This window comes from Medicago sativa, chromosome 3 (assembly GCF_051527215.1).
Source record: "Medicago sativa cultivar Bolivia chromosome 3, Bolivia_mono, whole genome shotgun sequence".
Taxonomy (NCBI): Eukaryota; Viridiplantae; Streptophyta; class Magnoliopsida; order Fabales; family Fabaceae; genus Medicago; species Medicago sativa.
Window position 1 is genome coordinate 8760197 of NC_140751.1, and position 14640 is coordinate 8774836.

Genomic DNA, 14640 nt, shown 5'->3' on the forward strand with positions numbered 1-14640 from the left:
TCAACCACGACGATGGAGCTTTTGCTCAACCACGACGATGAGGGCTTATGCCCTAAAATGGTACCACATGCATTTGCATTTCTTGATGATTCAAGATGGTTTAAGACGTTACGAGTTGCATAGTCGAGTTTAGATGCATTGTCAAGTCAAGTTGTTAAGTTGTGATGTTTTAACGAATTACTTTGTGATGTTTTAACGAATTACTTTGTGATGTCTTTTAGTATGATGATATGTGACGATGACTGTGACTGCTATTTGATGATATTTTGCTAAGATAAATGATGATGTTTATGTATTTAATTATAGTTGTTAAATTATAAGATGTTTATGTTGTTAAATGTAATTTATGATTTATAAGCTTAATATTATTGTTTGAGAAATCTCACCCCTTCTGCGTATATGTTGCCTCGACCGTGGGTAATGTGCAGGTAATAAAGACTAGCTGTGTTCGTGAGTAGACTCCTCACATCGTGTCTAGGATGCTCTGATACGTAACGGGATGGGGATTTTAATACTATTTTCTGTTCCTTTACGTATTGCTTTTGAAGTTTAAGAATTATTTTTGAACTAAGATTTATGAAACTTTTATGATGAGGTTGAAGTTTAAGAATTATTTTTGAACTAAGATTTATGAGACTTTTATGATGAGGCCTGCGTGCCAAAGACTTTTATGTTGTTGAACTAATTCCGCTGCGAAGTTTTAAAGATTAAGTTGAATAATTTTGAAGGATAAATATTTATTTATTCAATTTATGATTTTTATGAAATGTGACATTCCGTTTACGATGAATACTCTGATTTATTTACGAAATTTTCACGTTGGGAAAACGGGGTGTTACAATTGGTATCAGAGCAGGTCGGTCCGTCCGGCCAAGTAGATGAGTCGTTGTGTCGTGTCGTCATGTTTTCTAGTTAGTAGTTATGTTTTTTTACGTGATCATGTCTAACTGACTAACTTTGATGTGATTTTTGTGTATTGTTTGAAGTTCTATTGTGTTATATATTGTTTAAGATATTTAAGCAATAATTAAATACATTTTCTCTTATGCTCTGAATTTCGAGGACGAAATTCTTTTAAGTTGGGGAGAGTTGTAACGCCCTCCTTTTATTTAATTATTTTTTTATTAAGTTAGAATCTATTTATGTGATTTATTTATATATATGAGGTGTTAGTATTTTATTATGTGACATTATTCTATTATTTATTAGAATATGAGAATTATTAGTGTAAGTAAAATTGAAGGTTAGAATAGAAATAAGAATAAGTTATTGGGCCTAAATAGATTTAGGAAGAGTGATTAGTATTATAAATAAGGAAGCTTAGATTAGAAAGAGTTTTTACGTTAAACCGCTTTTTGGAGAAAGAGGAGAACTCAGAGAGAGAGAGAACCCTAGGAACGAAGAACGCTGCTTTTGATTCCAGAAAAACAATCTAAGGTAAGGGTGAGACTATCTTTCACTAATATTAGGTATGTGAATCATTAGATTGCATCTAACATGCTTTAGGATGAGTTTGTGAGATTATGAGAAATTAGGGTTGTGTACTCATGTGGTAGTGAAATGGTTGTTAAGTTTCACTCTGTTCTTATTCCTTTGATTGATCCATGATTAAAATTCGTGTCCTTTTGTGTTAGTTTAATTATATGATGATATAAGCTTCCATTTGAATCCTGTATGTGCTTGTTTGCCTAGTCTGATAACATGTTTCATGACATGAGTAAGGATACTTTTTTTTGTTGAGTAAAGCATTGGTAGTCTTCTTGTCTTCGGTAAATCACATGAATTTCGATTAAATTGATTTGCTACGTGATATTTGGCTATGATTTGTTTATCGATTTTCAACCATGAATCCAACACTATCATTACGTGAATAGAAAGTTTGTTGTTATAAAATATTAGGTTTGCTTTTTTGAATTAGATTCAATCTTTGTATATATCCACATCTTAAATAACTATGTATAGTATTGAATACTAGATTCTGTTTGAATTAGAACCAAAACATCACCTGATGCTTCCTTGTGTCTCTTAATTTATATGGGATAAAAAGAATGTCTTTGGTGGGTCTTTTTGAAAAGAGAATCTATGAGACCAAGACTTGTATAATTGGTTTGTTCTAATGTTTTCTTTTCTTTTTGGTCTATATGTTTCTGTTAATCGAAATCTCTTCAGCTCATCACAAATTATTAGGCATAATTTACAAGTCTCTTGGCTAAATATTAGGCATAATTTACAAGTCTCTTGGCTAAATAAAGAAATTGTTCTTATATACTAATATGACTGTGTGTAATCTCAACTTAAATGAATGCTCTATAGTAAGAATTACATTGCTTGCTGATACTCTGAAAGTGTGTCTGTTTGAGTCACTTAATTAGTCACTTGTAGTACCTATTTGAATTAACTTTGGATTATAGGGGATTCACAGCCTGAGATTAGCCTTAGCTTCTAACATGAAATAAAGACTTTTTGGCATCCTGAATCACATAGGGGACTATTTTGATGTGTCTAGCTTATAAAAAAAAAAAATGCTAATTGCTATTGTTCTTGGATCGGACTATTAATATGTATACTTTAAAGTTTTGGTCTTGGATTTGATCCAAATTTTGTCTCCTTTGGATTTGATCCAATATAACCGTATGTTATATCACTAATAGTTTAAAATGATTGTATGGCTTTTAACGCTTATTGTATCATAGGTGGGTTACTAATTATATAAAATAAGACCAAATAGGCCACCTCTGCACAACCAATCTATTCCCTTTTAATTTGTTGAATCACGACAACCATGTGCACTTGATGATAGAAAGGTCATTGACTAGACATGCTCAAAGAATGGTAGTTATTTAGCAAATTAGTTTACAACCACATGCAAGTGAAAATTAGTTGACTAGTAGCTTGAATCAAATCACATTACATTGTATGTTTGAAATAGTATGTATTAGAAGATGAATTAATTAATAATGTGTAACAAGAATTAGAATCGATGAATTATTTAAAGATGTGTATCGATATGTTATTTTAAGATGTGAAAATGAATATATTATTTGACGATGTCTGATATAAATATGTGTTATTTAAGGATGTGCTATTTGAAGATGTGTGATTTAAAGATGGGTTATATAAAGATGTGATCTTGTTATTTATGCATTATATGTGTTAATTATGATGCTTATGTTGATGCGATGTTTAAGATGTTGATGTTTATCATTTGATACTGTTAAGTTATGATGCTGATATGATGTGACTTTATAAGTGTTGCATATGTTGTTGTTGATCTTATTTAAGATGTAAATGTCGGTCTAAGTCAAAGAGTTTGTTAAGTCGTCGAGTCGTCATGAAGTCATCAAGTTGTTAAGATGTCATAGATGTTCATGAATTTTCTAAGACGTAAGATGTTGAGTCCATGCATACTCATTCAAAGTTGAGGGCTTGATGCCCTGGAGCTTTTGCTCAACCACGACGATGGAGCTTTTGCTCAAACACGACGATGGAGCTTTTGCTCAACCATGACGATGGAGCTTTTGCTCAACCACGACGATGAGGGCTTATGCCCTAAAATGGTACCACATGCATTTGCATTTCATGATGATTCAAGATGGTTTAAGACGTTACGAGTTGCATAGTCGAGTTTAGATGCATTGTCAAGTCAAGTTGTTAAGTTGTGATGTTTTAACGAATTACTTTGTGATGTTTTAACGAATTACTTTGTGATGTCTTTTAGTATGATGATATGTGACGATGACTGTGACTGCTATTTGATGATATTTTGCTAAGATAAATGATGATGTTTATGTATTTAATTATAGTTGTTAAATTATAAGATGTTTATGTTGTTAAATGTAATTTATGATTTATAAGCTTAATATTATTGTTTGAGAAATCTCACCCCTTCTGCGTATATGTTGCCTCGACCGTGGGTAATGTGCAGGTAATAAAGACTAGCTGTGTTCGTGAGTAGACTCCTCACATCGTGTCTAGGATGCTCTGATACGTAACGGGATGGGGATTTTAATACTATTTTCTGTTCCTTTACGTATTGCTTTTGAAGTTTAAGAATTATTTTTGAACTAAGATTTATGAAACTTTTATGATGAGGTTGAAGTTTAAGAATTATTTTTGAACTAAGATTTATGAGACTTTTATGATGAGGCCTGCGTGCCAAAGACTTTTATGTTGTTGAACTAATTCCGCTGCGAAGTTTTAAAGATTAAGTTGAATAATTTTGAAGGATAAATATTTATTTATTCAATTTATGATTTTTATGAAATGTGACATTCCGTTTACGATGAATACTCTGATTTATTTACGAAATTTTCACGTTGGGAAAACGGGGTGTTACATAAGCACCAAATGGTCTCATCTTTCAGATGACATACTCATGTCTATTACGTTGAGCAACAAACTGTAACATCCCAGGCTGCTTACAGGATTGCCGACTAACCCCACAAACCAACACGAGTCTTTTCAGCATGCTTTGTCCTCACTCACATGCTTACCGGGAAACTTCCCGGTAGGTCACCCATCCTAGTACTACTCCAAGCCAAGCACGCTTAACTGTGGAGTTCCTATGGATTGAGCTCCCGAAAAGAAGATGCATCTTGTTGATATGAGTAGTACCTAACAATTCTTATAAGCCTTCCTTCAACCATGTAGTCCCATACCTACACGGCCTCCGGATCCCTCTCATTCCGATGTGATTCGGTTCCTCCTATCAACGTGGGGTCACCATGTAACACCCACAACGTGGCACAGTAACAGTACCGGGTAGCCCATAGAGGAAGTACTAGATGGTCTTCACTGCAATAGCTTGCTTCAAATGATACTATCAACACAATTAAGAAAATGTTAAAGTATAAATTATTCACTTAATCATTAAAACATTAAGGTCATTGTTTCTAGACCAACTTGGTTCCTACATATTCTCCCATTTCTTGACGGTGACAAACACCCATGCTCCCTTTGTCTCACAGTGAGGAGTCCAATTGATGATTTCATATATATTAAAAATATGTATAAGTGAAAGAAAGAGTAAAATAATTTTAAGTATTGGTGCATTCACCATTATCATAAATACAAAATGGAAGATATTGAATTGAAAGTGATTCAATTAATATTAACAAGATGATATAATTGTGTAATGGTAATTAAAATTGTATTAAAAAGTAAAATGTATCATTCATTTTGGAACATTTTTTTTCTTACAAATGGTTTACTCATTATGGGTGTTGAAATTGGGGCTTAATTTATCCTTACAAAACTACACCATCCGGTCACAAATATAAGCAAAAATTAATATTTTAGATTCATTCAATAAATGATGTATGTTGTCTACAATAAAGACCACATATATCATTTATTGAATGAATCTAAAACATAGATTTTTGCTTATATTTGTGACCGGAGAGTGTAGCTCATAAGGTGTGTAGTGCCTTCTTTTTATACTCTTGTGAAGAAGTCTTGTATATCCAATGTGGTACTCAAATTTTTCCCAATAACCCCCTCACGTCCAACATTTGTGCGTGTATAAATGGTGGGTGGCCCGAAATGATAGACTCAAATATCATGTTGAAATTGAGCCTAATTCATCCTTACAAAATGTCTCATAAGTTAAGGAGTGTCTCATCTTTATAAATTCTTATGAAGAGCTTTATCTATCCACTGTGGCACTTAAGTTTTTATTAGAGCCAAATTTCAACATGGTACCAGAACCTATCGATTGGACCACCCATCATTTATATACACGCACCAAACCCAAAAGTTTTGGACGTGAGAGGATGTATTAGAAAAAAAAACCCTCTACGTGAAAGGATTTTCTATTAAAAATTGAACATATGAAATCCTGAAAGATATTTAACAAAATTCAAGTGATCTCCCAAAATTGTGCACCATCAACCACACCGCCTCCAAGATAAAACAAGCCCAGCTACAACTGTTTGACCAACTACTGCACTATAGCTGATCGTTCGAGAATTACACCTCTAATATGGTACTAAGACCACTCGTATTTTAATACTCAAACCAATCAATTACGTACCATGACCACTCTAATATGGTATTGCGACCACTCAAATTTAGTGTTGCCACCATTCTAACATTTAACATCTCGAAGTATTAATATGGTATCTCAACCAAAATATGGTGCTACCATCATTCTAACCTTTAATTTCTCCAAAAATAGACAATATTTAAAGGATATATATACATATACTCTTAAGATCATTCTTAATTTTGAAGGGACATTATTATTCTTCAAAAGGACTATATGATTATAAAAGTAAATTTTATTTCGAAGAGACATAAATTATCAAAGAGACTATGTTCGTAATACCATTAATTCTTCATTCTGAAGGAACATTATATCTAGAAAGGGTCTATGGTCTTAAGAACATTCTTAATTATGAAGGGACAGAAAAATGAGATGAAGAGATAAAAGACTTGTCATCGAAAGTTGGAAAGGGAGAGGAGAAAAAGAGGAGAAAAAGAGATCTCGATCACTAAATTGAACTATTTGGTGCATGGAATAAACTATGTGAGCTCTCTATTTATTGAGAAAATTCACAACTAAGTTATGAGAAATTTTGGGAGCAAGTAATTCACATATTAGATCTAGTAGTATCTCAGATTGAATATCAAAATATATCATATCAAGTACAAAAGTATATTATATTCAGTACCAAAATTTTTTTCAGATCAAATAACAAAATATATTAGATTGCACACTAAAATCACTACAAGAAAATCTGTTATTACCCAGGGATAAAATCTGTCTGTAAGAGCAAAAAGCCATGGGTAATCTTAATTACCCACAGCTTACCGAGGGTCCCGAGGCCGTGGGAAAATGCCTCGTCGGTAACGTTACCCACGGCCATGAAAGCCCTCTCTATTTACCGTCGGCCACACCATGGATAATTTGTGGGTAATCATGGTTTGAACAACAAATTATTGGTTATATATTACCCACGGCTTAGCCGTCAATAACATTACCCATGGCAAAGCCGTCTGTAACATTACCCACGGCTTAGCTGTCAGTAATATTACCCACGACTTAGTCGTCACTAACATTACCTAAGCCGTTTGTAATGCTTTTGTATGCTTTAAAGCTTCAAACGTTAATACCCACGGCCAAGCCTTCGGTAATGATTTTTTCCCTATATACAATAATACACACAATATATCTCATTCGATTGATGGTTCTTTTTGTTTCATATATAGATTGCACAAAAGCTAAAATGAAATCCACAATTTATTTCATAACTCCAATGGATTTTAACATAAACAAGTCTCAATAATTATCAATCCACAATTCTCCGAATGAAATAAACATTAATATAGCAAGTTTGATATGAATTTAAACAAAACATAAAACAAGTCTTCGATAAAACATATTGTGGATGTCCAAGTAATACTAAAGCATAATTCAATCCTCTACGCTATCAACAAAATCGGCATCGGTGTCAGAGTCATTGTCATAGTCTAGATGGCGATGGTGTTGGCCACACTTGATGGAAGCAACACTCACAATAAATTCCTTCAGCTGTCTCTCCAAATTGTCTCTCCAAATCCTGTGTGCGCTTATTGCCCTTGACATTCCTCACGTATCATCCTCTGTTGCATTTGCTCTCTTCAATTGCTGCCATCTATGCCCAGCAGAAACTTGGCTACTTTATGGAGATACATGTGACTTCTGGGTCAGGGAGGACACACCTGGCTTGTAACGCTTTGCCATATCACCAGTACCATAAAGACGTCCCCGAGTCTTCCCCCAGCTGATTCAACCCATAAGTTCAATTGAGTTGCAGGATCAACCTCCTTGGTGCCATTATCAGATGCCTTCTCCATTTTCTCCTTATATGTTTCCTGCTCAAGAGAACAATGTAACATTCATATTCCATTTATGTTGTCACGCGATGTATGGAATTATTTAGCAATCAAAAGAATACAAGCATACACATTTTTATATGATGACTGAAGGCATACATACAAGAAAACTTTAAATTAACAAAAATAATTATTGATCAATATTGAACAGTTACCATTCCTTAAATTTATACTTTCTATTTTGCTCTTTTCTGTTCACTATTCTGTTCATAAATTTATACTTTCATTCCGCTTGCAGGGAGCATTTTATTTATTCATTGATTTCAGCTCCTATGGAAGAGAAGCTGAAGGTTTTGGTAAAATTGAGGATTCTGAGTCTCTTTGTCAATATCTGTTAGCCAAAGTTATTCAGTAAAAATCTAGCTGCTATGCAGACCAAGTTGACCACAAAAATAATAAGGTGGAGGACATTAGTTGAAGATAAATGTTTCCAGTATAATTTGAATTTATGGTTTGTGAAATTGATTTAAAAAAGAAAAATAAAAAGGAGGGGAAGATGATGGTATTGCATCTAGTGACACACCTTGATCCAACTGCCTTGCATCTAGATGCCCTGTATTTGACTGCCCTGCACTCGGCTGCCCTACATCCAGATGCCCTGTATCCAGCTGCCTTGCATCTCGCTCCCCTGCATCATGCTCCCCTTCATTCAGCTGATCTGCATCACGCTGCCATGGTGTGGTAGCGTCATCACTGAGAGGCGACTTCGCAGCTGATGCGTGTAGATGCTTAGTCGCTTGTTTTAACTTATGAGGCATAATCATCCGCTTTTTCATTTGTGGACCTTCTTATGGTTTTCTTTAGGAGCCATGATCTGTCCAAAAACATAAGAGAATTTATTTGATAAGGAGAAACAACAAAAAATATATGTGAACTTTAAAACAGATGGTATTTTAGAACATTAATTAGTGTATGGTGTACATGTTCCTTAAGGACTTCAATCATTCATCCAACCAAAACATAAACACATAAATAAACCTAACTCGATTTCATCCCATCTTTCTCAATTTCAATATGTAAAATAGATATCTTTATTACTAAAAAAAGCTCAGGGGCTGAACCATAAGAGCAAGTATGGTATATAAATTAGCACTATAAGCTCAATTGGATAATCAATCTAGATAGATGACAATAAAAGTTAACATTCAATTTAATATAAATTTTTCATTTCAAAACGAATCACTATCTTCGTCATCACTGTGTGATTTCATGGTTGCATCACTATCTTCACTATTTGCATCATTGTCTTTGCTACAATCCTTATCCGCCCCTTATCATTTTCCATGGTTCGAACTAACATAGCACCAACCTCCTCATCAATGCAGCCAAAAAGGTTACATATATAAAAGAGTTCATTTGAAATAATTATCTAATTTTTCAATTTCAAAGATATTGATCTGAACAAACAATTCGCATCTCAATTTAACTAAAGATACATAAACCATTGATTTGTAAAACCATTGAACCTATAAAGTAAATGAAGAAGCAATAAAACATAAATGAGTAACACACATTGAGTTAGGAAAACGCAATACATTGAAATATAAAGACATTCATCAAATAGATAACAAAAAAATAGAAAAAAAATTGAAATGTACATTCAGGGCTATGAAATTACATTAGTTCAGAAAACATGGCATATACCCTTGTCTAATATCTCTCAGGAATTATACCTTCCAACAGTTATTGGTTTGCAGTAAGAATAGGAGTGAGAGGTAAAGTGAGGCCTAATATCAGAAGTTGCAAGACAATATTAGGCCTTTAAGTTGTAAAATTTGTGTACAGCGGGTCTAAAAATTGTGTACAATGGGTCTATAATCATAATTGAACCAATAATTTGAATTAGCCACAAACACATTGAACATTATTCTTCATACACACTAGAACATTATTCCATGACACGCTAATTTCTTATCTCATTGCAAAGCCTAAAACAAATCGCACTAACAGCAAAAAAAAATAGGCCTCCGATAAAACCACAGTTAACAACTCTAAATTGCACCACCATAGCCACGCCTAAAAGCCAACCACCTACGCCCAGCTATCAAACAGCCCACACACAACCTAACAGAAAACCTCCATGTACCGCCAAGCAACACACCAAAACGATCCACAGATGTCCGCATACCATACGGAACTCGCAGCAAAACACCGCAACCAGCAGCCATAGCAGAACTGCAAACAGCAGCACACCGCACCATTGCAAACAACAGAACCTCACACGACACCCACAATAAAACTGAGCTGACACGGCAGCCACTGCCCAACACCAGTCCAACCCTCAAAACACAACAAACACACACAGAATCACCCAACACCCATCCAACCATATACTAGTTTTAGATTTTATTTCTTTTGTTGGTCAAGATATACTAGTTTTAGATTTTAATTGTATATACTAATTAATTTGAAAGGACCATTTCATGGTTATTAGTTTGGATTATGACAAATTATATGTACCTATAATATTCATAAAATTAAATGTGTAGAATTCTATTAATCCTTTATTCAATACTGTATAGTATACTTGCTTTCTACCATTATTAACCTTTTTTTTGGTTACACTACTATTATTAACCTTCATAAAAGAAACAAGCGCTATTGGTATGCAATTGAAAACAACTTATAGCTTATAAAAAAACATTTTAAGGCACAATCTTTACACATTCAATATAGCATATAGCTTATATTGAAAACAACTTATAGCTTATACAAAAAAAAAAAAAACTCTAAAATATTTTCATATAAACTATAACTGCCAATATGAAAACTGGTGTCATACCCCAAATTTTGACCAGTGGATCCTACATTCATACACAGACACGTGTCCTTTAACCCTGACCGGTCCCAGCCTTTTCAATAAAAAAATTTCGGCAAAGAGGCATAAGATGAAATCAAGAATGGTCTACCAGAACATTCTCCAGAACATTCTGGTTGTACTACAAGTGAAACAAAGTGACCTCATTATGTCCCATCAAGTGTGCCACTAGATCACAGCTGCACAACACCACACGTTTTGCTTCAAAAGTGCATGAAACTAAAAGAATGTTCTTGAGAATGTTCTGGTGGAACTTCAAAGGGATAAGGATGACATCATCATGTCCCCTCATGTTGCCACAAGATCACAGCTGTTTGCATCACGTGTGTTTGTCTCAAAAAGGAAAGGAGCAACAAGAACGTTCTTAAGAACTTTCTCCATGTGGAAATTTTACAACTTGGACATCCTTGCTTTCCAAGCAACAAAGGACAACACTTGTAGCTTTCAAAGAAGTGCCAAACAGCTGTAAACAAGTGGCCTCCAAACTTCTACAGCTTGCATTCACGTGTCAACCTTTTCTCCTTGCAAATTGGAAGTTCCAGAACGTTCTGGAGAACGTTCTGCATGAACAAAATTCATATTTTCTCATTCATGTGCACCAAGCAACAAAAACATAAGCACATGGGCTGTTTTTTAGCAAGGAAAACACAGCTGTACTACAAACCTCACGTGGGCTATCTCAAATGGCTAGAAAGAAAAGAATGTTCTTCAGAACATTCTTCACTTGGAATGACACATTTTTTTGCAACATTTATGAACCAAACAACAAAAAACACACGCACATGGGATGTTTTCCAAGGGACAACACAACCTGTCTTTGTCTATGAAGCTTCAAGACATAAGCTTTTATAAATACAAGCACACATCTTTGTTAAAAGGAGGAGCTTACACACAAGAATTCTATTCTTTCTCTCACGTGAATACTCAAAGAAATATTCATCAAGCTCTTCAAAAACAACAACCTCATAAGCTACAAATTCAACCCAAACCTTCACAAACAACCCTAGTCAATTTTTGAACCAACACAAACCACTATCATCACGAGACAACATCAACCATAAACCAAATCGCACAACATAGTTCAAACTCAATATCAATCCATCACAATCCATAACCAAACACATAAAAATCGCACCACCCACACATCTAAACCGAATCAACACCTCTTTGTTAGAACAGATCGAAACCCAAAGTAAAGAAGGTAGTATTTTATTTTCGTGTTGTTTGATTGTAGATCTAGGACGTGTTGTTGCTTTTCTTCGAAATCTAAGCCCAGATCTATCATCTACACAAAAAAGGGATGTTATAAAATGCAAAAAAAAAAAGTCTTGAAAAAAGAGTTGTTTGAATACTCCGGCGCGGCGGTGCTCCGGCAAACCACCGCGCCGGAGGTGCTCCGGCCACCCTTTTTTGCCTTCTTCTCCGATGGAATATTTAGAGAGGAAAGGGAGAATAAGAACTTGTTGTTGTTGTTAGAAAGAAAAACATGAAGGTCCAAATGAAAAATACTCAGCAACTTCTTTTTATAATCCTTCCATTTTTTAACCCATTTTTCCTAACAACCCATGGATCTGCTCCAACCGAAATTGCTCTTAAGCCCAACTGCCTTTCTCTTTCATTTTGCTGTGTTTTCATTCCTGTTACTGCTTGCACCACCAGACCTGCTTGCCGCACCCCCCTGCATTTTATTTCTTTTCTTTCATGCATTTTAGTTTTCTCAGCATTTTTATTTTCGTTATCATGCATTTTTATTTTACTCGCATCACATCTTAGTATTTATAAGTTATATCGTCATGCATTTTAATTCACGTCATTTATCTTATTGCAAGGATTAGCATGTATTTAGGTCAAATGTAACACCATAAATAAAAAATAGTGTGCGTGTGCGTGTGTTTTATTTATCACTTTATATACTATTGTTAGGGACTATGTAGTGATCCAACGTCACTACAAGTCCACACGCTTTTATTTTTACAGAAATGATAACTAGACACAATTTTTTTTACACAATACAGACACCATGAATAATTTGGACATTTCATACTTAAAACAGGGGCAGTTTTGTCAAAACCACGCTCCCTCTCTTCTTCTTCTCTACTGTGCGTGCGTGTCTGTCTTCTCTCCCACCAACACCATCCTCCCCGCCGGCCACAACCACCACCGCATCCTCCCTCTTCATCAATGGCCACCACCACCTCCTCTATTTTCATCAGCCACCATCACCTTATTCTCAGCTTCGCGTTCTCTTTCTTCTTCATCAGATCTGTTCCACCAAATCATTCACCACCATCCCTTCGTCCTCTTCTTCTTCTGTTTTCATCCAACCTCCTTCCCTGCAAGAACAACCACCAATCACGGCTAAATCTCTTCAGATCCGAACAGTCTAAATGCCGTAGTTGCGGAGTGGTAGAGGTGGTTGGTCCTCGGCGATTGGGAAAGATTTGCAGAGATGAGAGACGGTGGCCGGTGGCCAGAGAACAGTGAGAGAAAGCACATGACAGATAGAGGCGGAGGTAGTGGCGAGTTGCAAGGAAAGGCGTCTGGGGAGGAAGCGAGAGCGGCGGTCGGAGACACAGAGAGAGTGCAGACAAGAGGGAAGAGAAGAGGAAAAGAATAAAAAAAATACGGTATAAAATACGGTGGTGTCGTATTTGTGTTTGAGTTTTTGTGTCTAGTTATCATTTCTGTTATTTTTATTGCTCCGTTAGTTTAATTTTCATTCATTATTCAAAAATAACAAAAACATGCAAATATATCAAAATCACAAAATGTTTTATTAAATAAACCTTGATCCAAAATCAAGCGATCGTTCTTTTTATTTTATTTCTTAATCAAATTTCAAATTAATTCTAATTCTACGTTGAGTCTATTTTCTTTCAATATAAAAAACACAAACAAATACTCATTTGCCATTTGGCTTTTATTTTAAAACTTTTTTTCAAAAACTATTAAAAACACAAAAACAAATCAAACATCAATTTCTACCCCGAACTACGAGGTTTTGATCCCTCACGGGTACGTAGGCAAAGGACGTGCGTCCTTCCAAATCAATAAAAATGTAGATAAATTAGGTCTCTATTTTCTTTTATCATTGCAAATTCCATTTTTTAAGCAAGCAAGTTTATGGCACAAAAGTTAAATAAAATCAAGAGGTTCTCGTAGAGTACTACGAATATTTAGGGTGCTTAACACCTTCCCTAAATATAACCAACCCCCGAACCCTTAATCCCTAAAAAATGTGGTATTTGAACCTTTTTCCACTTTCTTTTGAAAAGAATAAAATGTTCAGTCGTGAAATCAAAAGTGGGTCGAACGCCAATCAAATGGTCTTTCGACCGTCCGAAAAATGACGCGACAACTGGTTATATAGATTATACAAAATCAATTTAACCATATTTAATCTGTTCGTATAAAAACAGCTTATTGACAAGTGTTTGTCACGATAATGACTTATATAAAAGAAAAATTTGAATCATAAGAACATTGAACTAATAACCAGCCACAATCACATTGAACAATATGAAACACAATAAGCCACAATCACAATCAATTGAAAAACACAAGAAAATCTAAACCCTAATAACCACAAATATACATGTATGGAATACAAATTTGTAATTAACTATGAAGAAGGTGAGAAGACTTACAAAAATTGAAAATGGAGAATCCCCTTCCTCAGAACCGTTATTCTCAGAATAACCCTTTCTCACGAGAATCATGAAATCGAAGAGAGAGAGAGAGAGAGAGAGAGAGAGAGCCGATGGGTAATCAAAGAAAAGATTGAAACGGTTGGGTAATCGGAAGAGATGGTGTGCGATCAAGAGAGTTCACGATGAGAGAGGTTCACGACGAGAGGAATGGTAACTGTTCTGAGTGAATAAAATAGGATTTTTATTACGTTATGTTTTATTTCTGTCAATAGAAGTTTTGGCAAAAAAATTGGAGCC

At 34.8% G+C, this 14640-nt stretch overlaps 1 long non-coding RNA gene across 1 annotated transcript; it reads right to left on the reverse strand.

Moving 5' to 3' along the window:
- Nucleotides 1–7222: 7222 nt before the first annotated feature.
- Nucleotides 7223–14640, reverse strand: LOC146935466 (uncharacterized). Its single transcript, XR_015030251.1, has 3 exons — nucleotides 14341–14640; nucleotides 8399–8689; nucleotides 7223–7854 (listed from the first exon to the last, which is right to left on the reverse strand). It is a non-coding gene; the product is annotated as an uncharacterized LOC146935466 (long non-coding RNA).